A 19,669-nucleotide genomic window follows, 5' to 3' on the forward strand; every position below is an offset into this window, starting at 1 on the left:
CGCAGCGGAGCAGGGACTTGGACCCCGAGGTGGGTTACAGCTGGGATTTTATGGGCAGGTCTAGGGGATTTTCAGAAGAGGTGGAGGAATTTTTTCATTCCGACATGGGGGAAAGGGTGGGGGAGTTTCTTAAGATCTGTTTTCATTCCAATACTGGACTTTCTGTCTCCGTCAGGAGCGTTCTGAGCTCTGTTTTCATTCTGATACGGGACTCTCTGTCAAGGGCGCTCTGCGTTTTTCCTGTAAAGTTTCAGCTCTTATTCACAGGGGCCTGTGATGGCTGTACTTGTGTTAATGCTAAACTTGAGGTGGAGTGGCCTTAATTTTCTCGGCCTCCACAGATCTCAGCCCAGGTGGTGATCTGAGAGTAGGTTTGAGCCCTGTGTTGGTCTCCATGCTGGGTGTGCAGCCTACTGAAAAAACAAATCCAGAATGCTTATATGGTTTTGCATTCCTAGCAACAATGTATGACATTTCCAGTTGTTCTGCATGTTTGCTGCTGTTTGGTGTTTTAATTTTATTTAGCCGTTCTAATAGGTGTGTAGTGATATCCCAGTTTTAAGATTCATTCTATTTATTTATTTATTTATTTATTTATTTATTTATTTATTTATGAGAGCGCGCGCAAATGAGCAGAGGGAGGCAGAGGCAGATGGAGAGAGAGAGAATCTCAAGCAGACTCCCCGCTGAGCATGGAGCCCTACAAGGAACACCCCATGATCCAGAGAGCACAACCCTGAAATCATGACTTAAGCTGAAACCAAGAGTCAGATGTTTAACCAACTGGACCACCCAGGTGCCCCTTATCCTAGTTTTAATTTGCGTGTTTCTAATAGCTAATGATGTAAAAAATCCTTTCTTTATTACTTGCTGTTCTTATAATTTTTTCTTTTTTTTTAAAGATTTTATTTATTCATGAGAGACACAGAGAGGAGGGGGAGACACACAGGCAGAGGGAGAAGCAGGCTGCCTGCAGGGAGCCCGATGTGGGACTCGATCCCAGGACCCCGGGGTCACACCCTGGGCCGAAGGTGGCGCTCAACCGGTGAGTCACCTGTTCTTATATTTTTTGGTGAAGTGTCTGTTCATGGTTTTGCCCATTTTTAAATTCAGTTTATGGTGACCTAATTGTAGATTCACCTGCAGTTATAAGAAATCATACAGAGAGACCCAGGTATTCTTTACCTAGATTCCCCCAGTCATAACAGTATGCAGAACTATATATTCTCAGAAGCCATAAATTGTGATACAATCCACCAGCCTTAGAGTTTTCCCATTTTACTTGTAATTATTTGTGCGTGTTATGCATGCGTGTACATGTGTATGTAGTTCTCTACAGTTTTTTTTTTTTTTTTTTTTTTTTTTTTAGTTCTCTACAGTTTTATCACGTGTAGGTTAGTGTATCCTCCACTACAGCCAAGTTAAGGAACAGTTCATCAATATAAGGATTCCTCAGGTTGCCTTTTTATAAGCACACCCACCTACCTCCTGCCCCCACCTTAACCCGTAGTAACCATCAATTTGTCCACCATTTGTAAAATTTAGCCATTTCAAAAATAGAATATATAGTAGATAATATCACATAGATGGAGCCATATAATATGGAGCCTTTGGGGATTGGCTTTCACTAGTCAGCATAACTCGTTGGAGATTCATCCAACTTGTTGCATGTTTGCACGTATTGATAGCTCATTCCTTTGTACTGCTGAGTATTATTCCATGGAATTTAAATAGTTTACCACAGGTTACTTATTTACCCATTGAAAGCATCTGGGTTGTTCCCAGTTTGGGGCTATATGAATATAGCTGTTAGGAATATTTGCGTGAGGTGTTTTGGTTTTGTTTTGTTTTTAACTTTTACTTGCGTTTATTTTATGTAGAATTTGTTTCCCGGGACATAAGTTTTTGTGTCTTCAGTTTCTTCCGGGATCTCTTTTTCTTCTGAGCAACCTCCTCTTCTGGTTTAGAAACAATCTGCTCTTTTTCAGTAAGAATCATCTCAGTGCACCAGGGAGAGCTCATGTATGGGTTAATTCAACCATGCATGAGCCCTCTAAGTTCTGTGCCACATCTTGGGGGCTTTGCTCATCTGGATGTGCTCAATGGCCAGGAAATCTACATCTAAACACTTAAGTTCAGCATTACTCTCTGCGTCTTAAGGATGTGCAGTAAAAATTTAGTACTCTTCTTAGGCCACTGGCTCTGTGTCCAGCCCCACTGTTTGGCCTGGGCATACACCTACCAACTCCAACATCGTAGCGAGGGAATGGCACATACTGCTTCTGCAAAGTGACATCTTTCAGATCCTTGGTGGTTTTTCAGATATGCATACCCTTGATGGCCAGGGCAGTTTTACTTGTGTTCTTCAAGTGAATCTGAAGATTTGAACCTCTTGATTTGCATGATTTTATAGGGTTTTCTGGGCAAGTGAATAGCGAACCGTTTTCAGAGATCACCTTAGGCCGCTAACTTCTTATTTCTCCAGGATAAATGCCCAAGATTACAATTTCTGGGTCTCTTTTTCTTTAAGAGTTTATTTATTTGTGAGAGACATAGAGAGACAGAGGCAGAGACATAGGCACAGGGGGAAGCAGGCTTCCTGTGGGGAGCCTGATGCGGGACTTGATGCCAGGATCCCGGGATCATGACCTGAGCTACCATCACACGCTCAGCCACTGAACCACCCAGGTGCCAATTGCTGGTTATTATAGTAATTGCATTTTTTAGAAGTTTTAGAAGAAACTACACAACTGTTTTCTGGAGTGTATCACTTTATATGACCTTCAGCAATGTGTGTGATCTTGTTGCTCCACATTCTTGCTATCAGTTGGTGTTGTCACTACTTCTCATTTTGGCCATTCTGAGATGTAAGTAGTGATACCTCATTGTAGTTTTAATTTCGTTTCCCTGATGGCTACTAATGTTGAACATCTTGATTTGCTAATTCAACATCTGTATATCTCTGTGTTGAAATTATTGTTTATGTCTTTTGCCCACTTTAAAATTGAATTGTTGGGCAGCCCGGGTGGCTCAGCGGTTTAGCGCCACCTTCAGCCCAGGGCCTGATCCTGGAGACGTGGGATTGAGGCCGAAGTCAGGGTCCCTGCCTGGAGCCTGCTTGTCCCTCTGCCTGCGTCTCTGCCCCTCTCTCTCTCTGTGTCTCTCATGACTAAGTAAATAAAATATTTTAAAAAATAAAATAAAGTTGAATTGTTTACTTACTTTTCAGTTTTGAGGCTTACTCATATATTCTAGGCACAAGTTCTTTGTCAAATAGTGATTTGCAAACATTCTCTCTAATCAATAGCTTTTTATTATTTATTCTTTATAACAATTTTATTGATATATTAACATATGATATGACTCGCCTATTTATATTTAAATTTTTCTTCCTTTTTTAAAGAAATTAAATTCAATTTGCAAACTTATAACACCCAGTGCTCCTCTCATCAAGTGCACTCCTTAGTGCCTGTCACCCAGTCACTCCATCCCATCACCCTCCTCCCCTTCTGTAACCCTTTGTTTCCCAGAGTTAAGAGTCTCTCATGGTTTTTCTCCCTCTCTAATTTTTCCCTGCTCAAGTTTACCTCCTTTCCCTTATATTATAGTCCCTTTCACTATTTATTATATTCTGCACATAATGAACCTATATGATGATTGTCCTCCGACTGACTTATTTCACTCAGCATAATACCCTCCAGTTCCAACCAGGTCAAAGCAAATGGTGAGTATTCGTCCTTTCTGATGGCTGAGTAGTAGTCCTTTTGTGTAAATATATATAACTTTATCCATTCATCTGTCAGAAGACATCAAGTTTGGCTGTTGTGGACATTGCTGCTCTGACATTGGGGTGCAGGTGTCCTGGCATTTCACTACATCTATATCTTTGGGGTAAATGCCAAGCAGTGCAATTGCTGGGTCATAGGGTAGCTCTATTTTTCACCTCTCGAGGAACCTCCACACTGTTTCCCAGAGTGGCTGTACCAGCTTACCATCCCATATAACTCACCCATTTAAAGTGTGCAATTGATAGATTTTGGTATATTCATAGAGTTGTGCAATCCATGTTCATAACCAATTTCAGAACATTTTTATAATCACTAAAAGAAACTTCATACCTATTGCCATTTTGACCCAACCTTCCTACCTGCACCCAAGGCAACAACCAGTCTACTTTATGTCTGTACAGATTTACTTATTCTGAAATTCCATGTAAAGGGACTCATATAATATGTGGCCCTTTTTTGACTGGTTTCTTTCAATTGGCATCGTTTTTCATGGTTTACGCATGTATGGCATACATCTGTACTTCATTCCTTTTATTTCTGATGGACTTTAAGGCTATTGTGAATAGTGCTGCTATGAACATTTGTGAGCAGGTTTTTGTGGACATGTTTTCATTTCTTTTGGATACATACCTAGTTTTGGAACTGTAGGGTCATATAGATGTTTAACTTTCTGAGGAACTACCAGTGTCTTTTTCAAGGCAGTCTTCTCATTTTTTTAACAGTGCCTTTCATGTGAAATGTAAAAAAAAAAATTAATATTTTCATGAGAGACACAGAAAGAGGCAAAGATACAGGCAGAAAGAGAAGCAGGCTCCCAGGGGAGCCAGATGAGGACTCGATCCCAGTGTGACATCATCATGACCTGAGCCAAAGGCAGACAGTCAACCACTGAACCACCCCAGTGCCCCAAAATGTAAAAAGTTTTAAGAGTCCAATGTATTTGTTTTTTTCTTTTATGGATGGTGCTCCAAGTGATGTCTATCAACTCTACTTAACTCCAAAATCACAAGATTTCTTATGATGTTCTAGAATTTGTAGAGTTTTAAGTTTTACATGTATGACTGTAACTGATTTAAGGTTAATTTTTCCATAAGGTGTGACGTTTACATGAAGGTTCTTTTTTTTTTTCATATGGATGTCCAACCTTTCTACATCATCCATTGAAAAGATTGTCCTTTATCTACTAAATTGTTTTTGTACCTTTGTCAAAATAAATTGGCCGGAGACAGGGATATCCCAGGAAAATCAAACTACATACCAATAAATATCCCTTATGCATATAGATGCAAAAGATACTCAACAAAATGAGCGCAAACTGAATCCAATGGCATATAAGAAGATTATATAGCATGACTAATTGGAATTTATCCCACGAATGCAAGGATGATCCAACATAAGACCAACTAATGTAATATACCACCATTATAAAGTGAAGGGGAAAAAATGATGCAGTAAAACCATTTGACAAAATCCAACACATTTACATGATAAAGACACTCAACAAACTAGAAACAGAAAGGAACTTCCTCAACATGATAAAGGGCATTTATTAATAATAATAATAATAATAATAATAATAATAATTCCCCACAGCCAACATTATACTAAATGGTAAATGATTAAGAGCTTTCTGCCTAATCAGAAACAAAATGTCTAATTTCACCGCTAATACTTAGCATTTTACAGACAGTTCTATGGTAAGTAAATAGGCAAGAATAAGAATAAAAGCGGGATAAAAAATAAAAAAAATAAAAATAAAAAGAATAAAAGCGGGATGCCTCGGTGGCTCAGCAGCTGAGCATCTGCCTTTAGCTAAGGATGTGATCCTGGAGTCCTGGGATTGAGTCCCTCATCGTGCTGCCTGCATGGAGCCTGCTTCTGTCTCTGACTCTCCCTCTGTGTCTCTCATGAATAAATAAATAAAATAAAATAAATAATAAAGGCATTCAAATTGGAAAGGAAGAAATAAATCTTTCTCTATTCATAGGTGATATGCTCTTATCTACAGAAAAGCCCAAAGAATCTACATAGAAGCTATTATAAGTTAAATGAATTCAGAAGAGATGCTGGATACAAATCAATATACAAAAATTAGTTGTTTGTATTACACCAGCACTGAACAACATTAGAAGGAAATTAAGAAAACAATTCCATTTGTGATAGCATCCAAAAAATATGCAAAAGAGTAAAATTTAGCCAGAGATGAAAGACTCCTATGCTGAAAACTACAAAACATTGATAAAATAAGGGAAACACAAATAAAACAAAAGGCACCCTGTGTTCATGGATTGGAAGACTTACCATCGTTAATATGGCAATTTGCCATATTGCCATATCCCAAAGCTATCTATAGATTCAGTGCAACCCTATCAAAATAATAATGGTCTATTTGCAAGAAAAAGAGAAGCCAGTCCTCAAATTCATGTGGGATTGCAAGGGATCTTGATTATCCATAACAATGTTAAAAAAAGAACAAAGTTGGAAAATTCAAGTTCTCCATTTCAAAAAAAAACCCAACAAATCTACAGTAATCAAAATGATGTGGTACTGACATAAGCATAGATTTAGAATAGAACTGAGACTCCAGAAATCAACTCATATATCTATGGTTAACTGAAATTTGTTTGTAGACTCCATGCCCAGTGTGGAGCCCAGTGCAGGGCTTGCACTGACAACTCTGAGATCAAGATTTGAGCTGAGGTCAATGGTTGGATGCTTAACTGACTGAGTCACCCAGGTACCCCTGATCAACTGATTTTCTTTCTTTTTTTTTTTAAGATTTTGTTTGTTTATTTATTCATGAGGGACACAGAGAGAGAGAGGCAGAGACACAGGCAGAAGCAGAGGGAGAAGCAGGCTTCATGCAGGGAGCCTGATATGGGACTCGATCCCGGATCTCCAGGATCACGCCCTGGGCTGAAGGCAGACGCTTAACCGCTGAGCCACCCAGGTGTGTAAAAAGCGGGTTTATGATTGCCAGGATTGTGGGGAGTAGGGAATGGGGAATAACTAATGGATGTAGGGTTTTCTTTGGGGGTGATTAAAATGCTTTTGAACTGTATAGAGGTGGTGGTTGCAAAACATTGTGAATATTTGAATGCCACTAATGTATTCATTTTAAAATAATTTTGGGACACCTGAGTGGCTCAGTGGTTGAGCATCTGCCTTTGGCTCAGGGCATGATCCCAGTCTGGGGATTGAGTCCCACATTGGGCTCCCTGTGGGAGGCCTGCTTGTCCCTCTGCCTATGTCTCTGTGTCTCTCATGAATAAATAAATACAATCTTTTTTATTTTTAAAAAATATTTTATTTATTCATGAGAGACACAGAGAGAGAGAGAGAGAGAGAGAGAGAGGCAGAGACACAGGCAGAGGGAGATGCAGGCTTCATGCAGGGAGCCTGATGCAGGTCTCGATCCCAAGAACCCAGGATCATGCCCTGGGCCAAGGCAAGTCCTAAACCACTGACCGACCCAGGCATCCCTAAATAAAATCCTTTTTAAAAATAGCTAATTTTATTTAATGTGATGTCATCTACCATAAAGTTGCCCATAAAAATCAATTTGCCATGTTTCTGTGGGTCTGTTCAGCTAAGGTGAATGACTGAATGACTGAATGAATCGATACATTGAAGATGATCTCCAAATGCAGGTGTTAATGTTTACTCTCAAAAAGTAGATGCCTAGGCCAACTCATCACAGCTATTTTTTAATTAATATTTTTAGTAGAGGTTTGTTTTTCTATTCTATTTTTTTTAAGATTTATTTCTTTAGTCATGAAAGACACAGACTGAGAGAGAGAGGCAGAGACACAGACAGAGGGCGGAGCAGGCTCTTCCCAGGGAGCCCCATGCAGGACTCGATCCTGGATCCCGGGATCACAACCTGAGCCACCCAGGTGTCCCTCTATTCTATTTTAACAGGAGCTGAACTTGGACCTGAACATCAGGCAGAGTCGGACACCTGACCATGGAAAACCAATCAGCTTGGGCAGCCCCGGTGGCCTAGCAGTTTAGCGCTGCCTTCAGCCCAGGGTGTGATCCTGGAGACCCTTGGTTAGTCCCTTGTTGGGCTCCCTGGGTGGATCCTGCTTTTCCCTCTGCCTCTTTCTCTCTGTGCGTATGTTTCTCATTCATAAATAAATAAAATCTTAAAAAAAAAACCAATCAGCCAACCAAAGGAAAATGACATAAATTTATACAAATTATTTATCTGAAAACTGTAAAGAAGGCTAGAGGATGCCCTCTTTATCCCCAATCCAGCATTCTTTAGAAGCAAAACACAAAACAGAATGTTTGTGAATGTAAAATCCCAGCACATCACACAATGTCTGGCACATAGAAAGTGCTCGCTAAATATTTGCCCAATGTTGAATGGATGAATGAACATTCGCAGTGGATAGCTTTCTAAAAGGGTTAAAGAGCCAACATCCCCACATGGAAATAAGGACAAAACCAGTTTTGGAAGCACGTTAATTTAAATGTCAACTTGGGAATTTTCAGGTGATAAACAGTAGCTTAATGTACCAGGAATTCTAGTTGCAATAACATTTGGTTAGTTAGGTAGGCTTTTATCAATGATAAACTATGGGAAGTATTAACCAGCCATAAAAGAACCTTTCACAGAAATGTACATTTATTGACGATGAGGGAGGGCCGTGTGTGTTGGAATACACAGTTGCTACTTTAGAATAACTCCAGAAGGAGGATCAAGAGATAGAATGGATGGCAACAAAGGAAAAGGAAAGAAAATTCCTCATCAAGAGTAAATAAAGTATCAAATGGAGAAGAAAATAGAATAGGAATATTAAATTTCTAGGTCACTCTGCATCCTAGCAGTTATGGAAATGTGATGGTCAAATGCTAATTAGAAATAAACATTATGAAGCAGGAATGTTGAGGGAGTGAATTATTACAAAATGCCTATGATTTTAGTATAAACCATTTACATATTACACTTTATTTCAAGAACAAAAATTTAAAGCCAGCTGGTAGGGCAGCCCGGGTGGCTTGGTGGTTTAGCGCTGCCTTCAGCCCAGGGAGTGATCCTGGAGACCCAGGATCGAGTCCCGCATTGGGCTCTCTCTGCATGGAGCCTGCTTCTCCCTCTGCCTGTTTCTCTGCCTCTCTCTCTCTGTGTGTGTTCTCATGAATCAATAAAAAAATTAAAAATCTTCATAAAAAATAAAACCAGCTGGTAGGTAAATAAGGGCACATTAGCTCCTGGGAGAATGCTCTATACAATCACATTAGAATATGATGACAATTATTACTTTGTTTTTTAGTGGCTTCCAGAAAACTATCCAATTAACTGTTGTCACTGAACTCTTAGTGAGTGAATCACTCTGGGCCTTGTTAAAACTACAGAGGGTGATCATGTAGTTTCACTTTATTAATGAATTGCTCTGCTGATTGTTACAGGGAACTGGCATCCCTCCAGGACCTCTCATTATGATACATTTGGGTTGCCTGTTTTTCTCATAATCGAATACCACAAAGAGGAACCCAAGAGAGTCCTCTTAGCCATCTTGAGAAGTTATTAAGCAAGTCCTGATTGCCTTCAGAGCAAGTGAAAAGCAGCTCCCATGTTCTCAGTTAAACTTCCCTCCTGTGGGAGAGAGGGCCTCTATTGAGTGGGAATAGTTTCTCAATGATGGTTTAAATAGAGATTGTCAAGATCTGTTCATCTTTTAGAAACTAAACTATTTATGGGTGAAATGTTGTAATGTCTGAGATTTCCTTTTAAATACTTGCAAGGGTCCCTGGCTGGCTCAGTCAGTAGAGCATGCCACTCCTGATCTCAGGGACATGAGTTTGAGTCCCACATTGGGTACAGAGATTACTCTAAAAAAGTAATAAGGAGATCCCTGGATGGCACAGCAGTTAAGTGCCTGCCTTTGGCCCAGGGCATGGTCCTGGAGTCTCGGGATCAAGTCCCACATCAGGCTCCCTGCATGGAGCCTGCTTCTCTCTCTACCTAAGTCTCTCCTTCTCTATCTCCGTGTCTCTCATGAATAAATAAATAAAAAAAATTTAAAAGATACAGATTTTACACCATTTAGAAAATTAACTCAAAATGAATTCTAAACCTAACTGTAAATGATAAAACTAAAAAATCCTGGTAGATAATACAGGGGATTACGTAGATGATCTTGGGTTTGGTGATTATTTTTTAGATATAACACCAAATACACAACTCATAAAAGAAAGAAATGAAAAGCTGGACTTCATTAGCATTACAAACTTCTACACTGCAAAAGAAACTGTCAAACAATTAGAAGACAAGACAGAGGCTATGAGAAAAAAATTGCAAATGACATATCTAATAAGGGTGCCTGGCTGGCTCACTAACTAGAATGCGATTGATTGATTGATTGATTGATTTATATTTATTTACTTGAAAAGGAAGACCCAAGGGAGAGGGAGAAGGGAATCCTAAGCAGGCATCATGACCACCTTGGAACCTGACACTGGAGTCAATCTCACAAACACTAATGGACTAAGCCACCCAGGTACCCTAGAACCACATGCAACTCTTGATCTTGGAATTGTGAGTTCAACCCTCATGCTGGGTCTAGAGCTTAGTTTTTTAAAAAAAAAAAAAGACATGTCTGTTAAAGGACTGTGAAATTATGTGAAGAATTCTTAAAATTCAAAATAAGAAAATGAACAACTCAATTAAAAAATGGGCATAAGATCTCAACTGGCCCCTTACTAAATAATGTACACAAATAAAAGGATGATCCACATCATATGTCATTAGGGAATTGCAAATGAAACAATTTAGCAGTATACAGTGATCAGAATGGTGAAAATCAACAAACCGTGAAAACAACTGCTGGCAAAGATGTGCAGGAACAGGAACTTTTATTTATTGCTGATGGGAATGCAAAATCACACAGCTTTTTTTTTTTCTTTTTTTCTTTTTTTCAGCTTTTTTTTTTTCTTGGCGCAGACTCCCTGATTAGTGTGGAACCTATGTGGGGCTCGATCCCAGGACCCGAGGTGATGACCTGAAGGGAAACCAAGAGTGGTCACTCAACCGACTGAGCCACCCAGGCTCCCTTCTATTAGGTTTAATAGCTAAAGACATGTTTAGGGATCCCTGGGTGGCGCAGCGGTTCGGCGCCTGCCTTTGGCCCAGGGCGCGATCCTGGAGACCCGGGATCGAATCCCACATCGGGCTCCCGGTGCATGGAGCCTGCTTCTCCCTCCGCCTGTGTCTCTGCCTCTCTCTCTCTCTCTCTCTCTGTGATTATCATAAATAAATAATTTTAAAAAAAGACATGTTTAAATTCACAGATATCCATTGACGGGTAGAGTAGACTCCAGGCCCATAGTGGCATGGTGTGGCCTTAGGGATCCAGGCTCCTGCCTTTACTTCCTATTGTCCTAAGGCTGGCTCCACTCCTGGTTGCCAGAAAACCTTCAGTGGTAAACCAGGCTTCAGCTCCGTGCCTCAGAACACTAAAATTTTGATTCCTTGTGGTGTAGGCTGGGAACCGTTTAGGTTCCCAGAGCCTTTTCCAGGTTGCAGTGTAGGCGAGAGATTGTAGGCTACTCTAACACTTTCTCGGTTGTAGCTGTTGTGTTTATTTGTTCCTGGTTTTTTTCCACCGTGATCTCCTCGAGGGACGTGGAATGACTGGTATCTACTACAGAGTCGAGGGAAATCCTTAGGTAGTGGTTAGTTTTACGCAACGGTTCCGGTCTCCTTTCCTATGGACACAGAACTTCTGGTTGAGCAGAGTTGTCTGAGTGGCTCTCACCAGTGAGTTTGCTGCGGAGTGAATGAGTGGTGGCAGGTCTCCTAGGTGAGGTATGAAGTGAGGTTATGTGCTCTCTAGGGTCCTGGGAAAGGAGTTAGCCATATGAATAAAGAGAGGGAGGAAATGGCCGCTGTGAGGAGGGTGAGGGGCTGTGTGTGTGTGAGCAGCAAGACGGATGGCTGAGTCTGTTGACATGTGTAATGGAGGGCCAGATGTGTACGTGTTGGCCTTTTGAGGTAGATGACTTTCCTGCTTGACCTGGTTCCTGAAAATGGGCCTGAACCTACTGACCTCTACTCACCTGCCTCCTTTCATCCCTTCCAGGTTTACAGTAAGCATTGGCTACTGGCAAGACCCTCATATCCAGCATTTTGCAAGACTGTCTAAGGAGAGAAGGCTCCCGAAATTAACAGAGGCAAGTGACCTCCCCCTTCTTCCCGAATATCCCCTCCTTAGCAAAGAGACCTGACGTTTTCGGGATTCTTTTTTTTTTTTTTCTTCTTTGTATAATTTTTCTTGAGGATTTTTTTTTCTTTTGAGAGAGAGAGAGAGAGAGAGAGAGAGAGTGAGAGCACAGAGAAGAGGGGAGGGACTGAGGGAGAGTGAGAAGCAGACTCCCCACTGAGCAGACAGCCCGATGCGGGGCTCAATCCCATGATCTGGAGATCATGACCGAGCTGAAGGCAGACACTGAGCTGACGGAGCCACCCAGGTGCACCAAGGGATTCCCTCTTAAAAAGAGAGTTCCAGGGGTCCCTGGGTGGCACAGCGGTTTAGCGGCTGCCTTTGGCCCAGGGCGCAATCCTGGAGACCCGGGATCGAATCCCACATCGGGCTCCCGGTGCATGGAGCCTGCTTCTCCCTCTGCCTGTGTCTCTGCCTCTCTCTCTCTCTCTGTGACTATCATAAATAAATAAAAATTAAAAAAAAAAAAGAGTTCCAGTGTTCACTCTTTCCAGTGGTTTCTGGAAGTGCTTCTTTCCCAACGTGCTCACCAACATAGCGTATCATGAAACTTCTCATCTTAGTTCATCTGATATGTGAAAAATGGTATCTTACAATAATTTTATTTTATATTCCTCCTATTTTGGGGTGAAGGTGAAGATCGTTTTTACGTGTCTAAAAGTCACTTATATTATCTTTTACTGTGACCTGTCCAAGTAAGGAATTACTTTTTTTGCCTTGGTACCGTTGATGGTAACACTATTAGTCTCTGCAAGTCATTTCTATCCAGGCAGGGAAAGGAGTTGAGATGACAGGGTGACTTAGTCCCAGGGAGATTGAGAAATTAACCAAATCACTGTAGCTTTTGTGTGTGCAGGAAACGTGGGCCCTAGAGCTGGATCCTCTGGGTGGGTTCTATAAGAAATGCAAAGCGATTTTGAAGTGGTGGTGCCTGGGAATAGGGGCAGGGTAGTTACTTTGAGGCATCAGGAAGATGGGGCAAGGCCTGGCTAAGAGGCCTCCCTCAGGCCTCCATCCCATGCCGTTGAGGCAGCTTCCCTAAGAGATGCTACAGAGCCAGGGCCCCTCTATGGGGCTCCAGGAGCTGGGTGCCCCAGGAAGCATGGCAGGCGTGTGTCCTTCCTTCCTCCTCTCCCTGGGCTGGCATCTCCAGACTGGAGCTTCCTAGGAGAGTCCTTCCCAAACAGTCTGTGGTGAGCATCTTTTGAGCATCTATAAAATTGTTTCCCCAGCATCCAGTCTGCTGTGGATGATATTCTTTTTTTTTTCCTTTCTTTTTAAATTTTTTTAAAATAAATTTATTTTTTATTGGTGTTCAATTTACCAACATACAGAATAACACCCAGTGCTCATCCCGTCAAGTGCCCCCCTCAGTGCCCGTCAACCATTCACCCCCACCCCCCGCCCTCCTCCCCTTCCACCACCCCTATTCGTTTCCCAGAGTTAGGAGTCTTTATGTTCTGTCTCCCTTTCTGATATTTCCCACACATTTCTTCTCCCTTCCCTTATATTCCCTTTCACTATTGTTTATATTCCCCAAATGAATGAGAACATACACTGTTTGTCCTTCTGCGATTGACTTACTTCACTCAGCATAATACCCTCCAGTTCCATCCACGTTGAAGCAAATGGTGGGTATTTGTCGTTTCTAATGGCTGAGTAATATTCCATTGTATACATAAACCACATCTTCTTTATCCATTCATCTTTCGATGAACACTGAGGCTCCTTCCAATACAAATCAAAACCACAATGATATACCACCTCACACCAGTGAGAATGGGGAAAATTAACAAGGCAGGAAACCACAAATGTTGGAGAGGATGTGGAGAAAAGGGAACCCTCTTACACTGTTGGTGGGAATGTGAAATGGTGCAGCCACTCTGGAAAACTGTGTGGAGGTTCCTCAAAGAGTTAAAAATAAACCTGCCCTACGACCCAGCAATTGCACTGTTGGGGATTTACCCCAAAGATACAGATGGAATGAAACGCCGGGACACCTGCACCCCGATGTTTCTAGCAGCAGTGTCCACAATAGCCAAACTGTGTGTGGATGATATTCTTTAACACACAGGGAAAATGATTTACTGGATGCATAAAATACAAACTCAAATCATTTACAGGAGAATCAGTAGACATAGAATTCCTATGTCCAATTGCTGTAAGTCTCTAAATGCCACTGAAATGTGGTTCTTAGGACAGTCATCCTTTCAGCGGCAGGGCTTTAGAATGCCGATTGTATTCCTTTCCCCCTCTTCGATTTCCCATCTCCTATGCTGAACAAGTTAATTTTTTTAGCAACATTTGCGTGGTGCCTTTCCCTCCCCCAATCTCTGAGGACATTTTATAAACATAGAGGCTCTTACCCACTCAGGATGGAGATGAAGGGAACACGATAAGAATTACCCGCCCCCCCCACCCCACCTCCCCGTTACATGTTTTTGCTTTGATACTTACCTGGCCAATTTCATGACCCCAAAATACTATTTTGTCATGATCTTGCCATTTCAACGTTTAGCAGAGGCTTAAGTGGCTTTCACCTGGCTACGAGAAAGCACATTTTCAAGAGGAACATTTCGATCTGATGTGTTGATGCAAAACACTTGTCTTTCCTAAGTGAAATTATGGGAGAGTTTATTTTTAAGATAGGTAATTCCACTATTAAATAGATTGTATTTGCTTTGGTTCAAACAGCTTTAAAAAGGGATAGAATTTGAAAGCACTGTTTCTCTTGTGAATTTCACAGATAAAGCGCTGACCCTGAAGAAGAACAGAAGTGTCCTGTTTTGCTGTTCTCCTGGGGTGGGCTTTGCAGGGATTATATCTGACCTCCGTGAGCCATAGCTTGTGTCTGTCTCTCTTTCAGGTTATTTTGCTCGAGTCCATGGCGTCAGTCAGCTTATCAAGGCATTTCTACGGAAGACAGAATGTCACTGTCAGATTCCTAATCTTGGGGCTGGCGTGGATAGCACCTTCTGGAGATTAAAGGTAAATTAAAACCCCCCTTCTTATTTGCCGAATTGTTTTGTTTTGTGAAGGTGCCTGCGTGGCTCAAGAATGTTAAAAATATATTCAGAGGGAATCCAGTGACCGGCTGCCTGTCTCTCGCCCCATCGCCAGCTGCTTGCAGCTGCTGCCACCATCAGCCGCCTACGTGATGTCTCTAGGGCCATAGTGGAGGATGTGCGCCTTGCTGGTCATTCTTTGGTGTTAGAAACAGGGCTCCTGTGCACACTCCTCCTATACATTTCGTGTGCACGTGTGGAAGAACCCTGCCAGTGGAATTGCTGAGACTGACAGCCCATGCATTGGCCATCTTGACAGTAACTGAGATTTTATTGTCATCAAGACAGTGTGTTCGGTACAGTTTGGAGATGAGCGAGGCTGGGTGAAGGTACTATGACAGAAAGCCTTTTTGTAGCTATTCCCTGATGTGATCCCCCACCTGCTGTGTTAGGGATCAAGAACAGGTATCATTACACTCACTCACAGGAAAGGGGACGGTCCCGTTAGTGGCGGAACCAGGACCGAGCACCGGTCTTTGATTCCCGGCTAGAATCGTAGCTGCCCACCTTTTCCCTCCGACACCTTCACCGATTGCACCTGCCTTTTTGTAGGTTCGTACGGATTTTTCTCAGTTCTTCTATCAGGTCTGTCATGTGGCAGTGATGGGTACGTGCGTTTCCCCAGGTTTCTTGCAGACGTACACCAAGAAAAATCAGTGTGTGGGCCTAACAGCACCCGCATAGGCATTTTGTCCCTAATCAGTTCACCTGATAAGGAAGTCTTTGGTCATGAGTGCGCCCAACCTTTCTGCTATTCAGGCGAGAACCCAGCAGCCTCAGCACAGCCGGAGTATTCATTGTTTGCCTCTGCACTATTCATTCAGGATAAGATAGCTAACGTTTATGAAGTGCTTGTACGTACGCGACCTCATGAATTAACGTGAGAGCTCTGGGGTGGAAGGGTTAGAGATCGGGAAAGGGGGTGCTGCAGGAGCCTGTGTCTTCCCCAGATTGGGCGGCCAGTGGCATTGATGCCTGGAACAAACTGTGGACTATAGCTCCGCCACGTCCAGGCTCGGCTCCTGTTCTCTGCATGGAGCCCTGTGGTTGTTCGGTGAGGAGTCTTTGCCGTTCGTGGGGCAGTGGTGCCTGTGTACCTCAGAGACCATGCTGTGGGGGAAGGAACCGGGACAAAGCACAGTGGCAGAATGTGGACCGTGGTAACAGAAGCCACTGGAGAAATGCCTCCTTCGGGCCTGACACCCTTTTGACCTGATCTCGTGATTTGGTTTCTCCCCCTCTGTCATGTAGGTGGGTTAGTAATTAATAAATCTGAGAGTTTTATTCCTAAGCAAGGTATGCCGAGACTAGGTACCCCTTCCAAGAAAAAGGTTCTCTGTCAGGAGTGAGGGAGGTGAATAACACAGGGAGGGTCTGGAAGATTTTGTGGAGTTTTTGTTTTGTTTGAATAGTATATTGGTCCAAAGAATTTTTAACAAGTCAAAGTTTGTGGGTTTTTTGTTTTTGAAATTGTATTTATTTATTCATGAGAGACACAGGGAGAGGGAGAGAGACAGGCAGAGGGAGAAGCAGGGTCCCTGCAGGAACCTGATGCAGGACTCGATCCCAGGACCCCGGGATCATGCCCTGAGCCAAAGCCTGATGCTCAACCACTGAGCCACCCAGGTGCCCCAAATCTAGGTTTCTTGGGGAAAAAAACATCCTGTTTGCTCTTTGGAGCCCAAGCCCAGTAGGCCATATTTAGCTTACAACCTATTTTTGTAAGTAAAGCTTTATTGGAAGACGGCCACTGCCATTGACCTACATCTTCCCTATCGCTGCTTTACTACCACAGCAGCCAGGTTGAGTAGGTCAGATGGAAGCCGTCTGGCCAGCAAAGGCTGAAATACTTTCTGGCCCTTTACAGCAAGTTTGCTGAGACCTGTGTTGAGATACACGTACTTCTGTAACAGAGTGGGGAAAATTGCATCTGCCAGTCTTGTTGTCTCATGCACCTTCCACCTCGGATGGTCCCCTGGCGGCACCAGCAGGGGCTTAGCTGCAGGTCACAGGCTTTTTGCTGCCACAGTCGTGGGAGCTCGTCCTATAAGATCTCAGGGGCCCTAGACTGTTGGGGCAGTTGAAGTCTCCCACCTTAAGGCAGTGGACCCTAGTAGGACCCAGGAAAGCTGACACAGCCACAAGCAGAATAAAGGCGGACTGAACCCCTTTGAGGGACCTTGGCTTCTTGGTGTCTCCTGAATTCTGTTTCCACACAACCGAAGGATCAAGTAGGCGGGGATGGGTCTCGAGTCGGGCAGCCTGTGCCATGGCCAGCCTTTCAGTCCCAGTGATGCCCTTTCTCACCACTGCCCCTGGCCGCCCTCCAGTAGCGAGGCCCCGTCTTATATGTCTCGTATGACACATAAGTTCCTGGCAAGTGCAGTGTCAGAAGGCTTTAGGGAATCCGAGAATAAAATCCTAAGTGTCACATGCCACAGCCATTTTGCTTCTTTGCCAAGGCCGAGAAAGAAGGTATCTGTTCCTTAGAAGCTCCAGGTGTGCCTTCTGGAAGCTTTCCCTCCACAGTGACCCCTTACTCAGAATTCTAATGAAGGTCAAGTGGCTGATGCATGGGAAAGCCCTTTGTGAATCATTTCTTTTTTTTTTTTAGATTTTAAAAGTTATTTGAGAGAGAGTGAGCCAGGGGGAGGGGCAGAGGGGGAGATAGAGAGAATCCTGAAGCAGACTCCTCCCTGAGCATGGAGCCCATCTTGAGACTAGATGCCAGGACCCCGAGATCATGATCTGAACCAGAATCAAGAGTCAGCCTCTCAGTTGACTGAGCTACCCAGGTGGCCCAAGGGGGAAAGCTCTGTTTGATAAAGTAAGAAGTCCTATAGGAGATGTAGGATCACATACTGTCCCTGATTTGCTTTTAATTGTTCTCATTGTCTTTGGGGATTTTAGACCATCCTTAGCCTTTCATATCGTGTGAGTACAGTTCTTGAAGGGTGCTTTCGAGTTTCCTTGCAAAAGTTATGTCCCCGTATGCCCTCAGCATTTCCTCCAGATCCCTTCAGATAGATCGTCCGTCCTCGTGCTCTGCAGACAGGCCGGCATGTGTGGGGATTCTGAACATGAACGGTTGAGGTGGGTGAGCTTATCTCCTCTGATGTGTCAGGAAACGGTCTTTGTGTCTGTTATCCTGTCCCCCCCCTCCCTCCCCTCCTTTCCCCCACACTAGATCCCCTGAGATTTGCCACCTGGGTTGGGGCTAACTGGATCTCACAGTTCTGACACTTGCCCTCAGGGGTCCCCTCCCACAAAGAAATGCTTGCTCATGCCTCCTGCCCCCTTCATGCTAGGCGGGGGGGCGGGGGCGACGCCCCCACCCCCCACTGCCCTATCCCTGCTTCCCATCACTTGATGCTATCTATGTGTGTGGGGCTCTTCCCTGTGTAGTTGCTCAAGTCAGAAACGGTTGTGTCCTCCTGACCCCTGCTTTTCCTTTAGCCAGCCAGCACCTGCGAAGCCACCAGCGGATTCTGGACACCAGCAACTGTCTTTCTCTTTGTCTCTTTTTTTCCCCCTTTAAATCAGTGGTTCTGTGTTCCTGGAATATAAGTACAAGTGGACATGGGGGTGTTGAAAGGAAACATGGGGGGGCGATGCCGAACAAGTCACCGGGTTGTAGGGAGCCTTGTTTCTTGCCAGGCCTAAGGGGTGTGAGGAGCTACTGCAGGCAGTACTCGGTGTGTCATTTGAAAAGGCCAGAAAGGCCAGTCTGTGCAGTTGGTGAGCTGAGGAGAGAATGCATTCAAGAATAGTCATCAGGGCTGAGTGAGTGATTGGACACGACAGATGGAGAGTATGTGCTCAGATGGCCGGGGGGTGACCAGGCTGGGTATGCAGAAGGGGGAGCAGGGCTGTGTGTGTGTGTGTGTGTGTGTGTGTGTGTCTGCATATGAGTAATTGTGTCTCTCTCTGTGTCTTTGTGTCTGTGTGTGTGTCTCTTGTGTCTGTGTGCGGGTCCTTGTGTGTCTGTATGTTTGTGTGTTTGTCTCAGTGTGTGTGTGTTTGTGTGTCTCTGAATATGTGTGTTTCTGTGTGTGTGCATGTCTGTGTGTCTGTGTGTGTGTGGCTTTCACACTTATAAAAGCCCGCCCATGGCTCTTACCAAGGCAGGCCATTGTGCGTGTCACTCGTGCATTTATTTCCTCATTAATCCTCACAGCCCCGTGAGGTGCGGTCATTTTGTCTACTGTGCACATGAGAAAGCTTGGCCCAGGGAGTTTAGTGACTTCCAGGAGTTCACAGCAGACACGTGGTGGAACTGGGATCTGAACCCCATTCTCTGGCTCCAGAGGGACTGCCCTTTACCACCAACCCTGCTGTCCAAAGTCACCTGAAAAATACACTCCTGACCGTATTGTTCCTGATTTAAAACCTTGAAATCTACCCCGTTGCCTTTTGAGGCCTAGTACTCCTACATGAAGATGATCCATAAGTTGTATGAGTGAATACATACCTAGAGAACTTACTGTGTATTTTTCCTCAGGATGAGGATTTTCTCCCAAGTAAATATTTTGAAGTCAACTTTCCAATGATAGTCACGAGAAAGCTGCATGACATCAGGCAAGCC

The 19,669-nt window shown here is 43.5% G+C and overlaps 1 long non-coding RNA gene across 2 annotated transcripts in view; it reads left to right on the forward strand.

Annotated features, from left to right (window-relative positions):
• Window positions 1–931: 931 nt before the first annotated feature.
• LOC140598097 (uncharacterized) overlaps window positions 932–19,669 on the forward strand; it is a 53,109-nt gene continuing 34,371 nt past the window's right edge. For both annotated transcript variants that reach the window (XR_012000225.1, XR_012000226.1), the window contains exons 1-3: window positions 932–1,045; window positions 11,879–11,969; window positions 14,886–15,007. This is a non-coding gene — a long non-coding RNA (uncharacterized lncRNA). The remainder of the gene's footprint in view (window positions 1,046–11,878; window positions 11,970–14,885; window positions 15,008–19,669) is intronic.

The sequence above is a fragment of the Vulpes vulpes genome, chromosome 3 (assembly GCF_048418805.1).
Source record: "Vulpes vulpes isolate BD-2025 chromosome 3, VulVul3, whole genome shotgun sequence".
NCBI classification, from domain to species: domain Eukaryota; kingdom Metazoa; phylum Chordata; class Mammalia; order Carnivora; family Canidae; genus Vulpes; species Vulpes vulpes.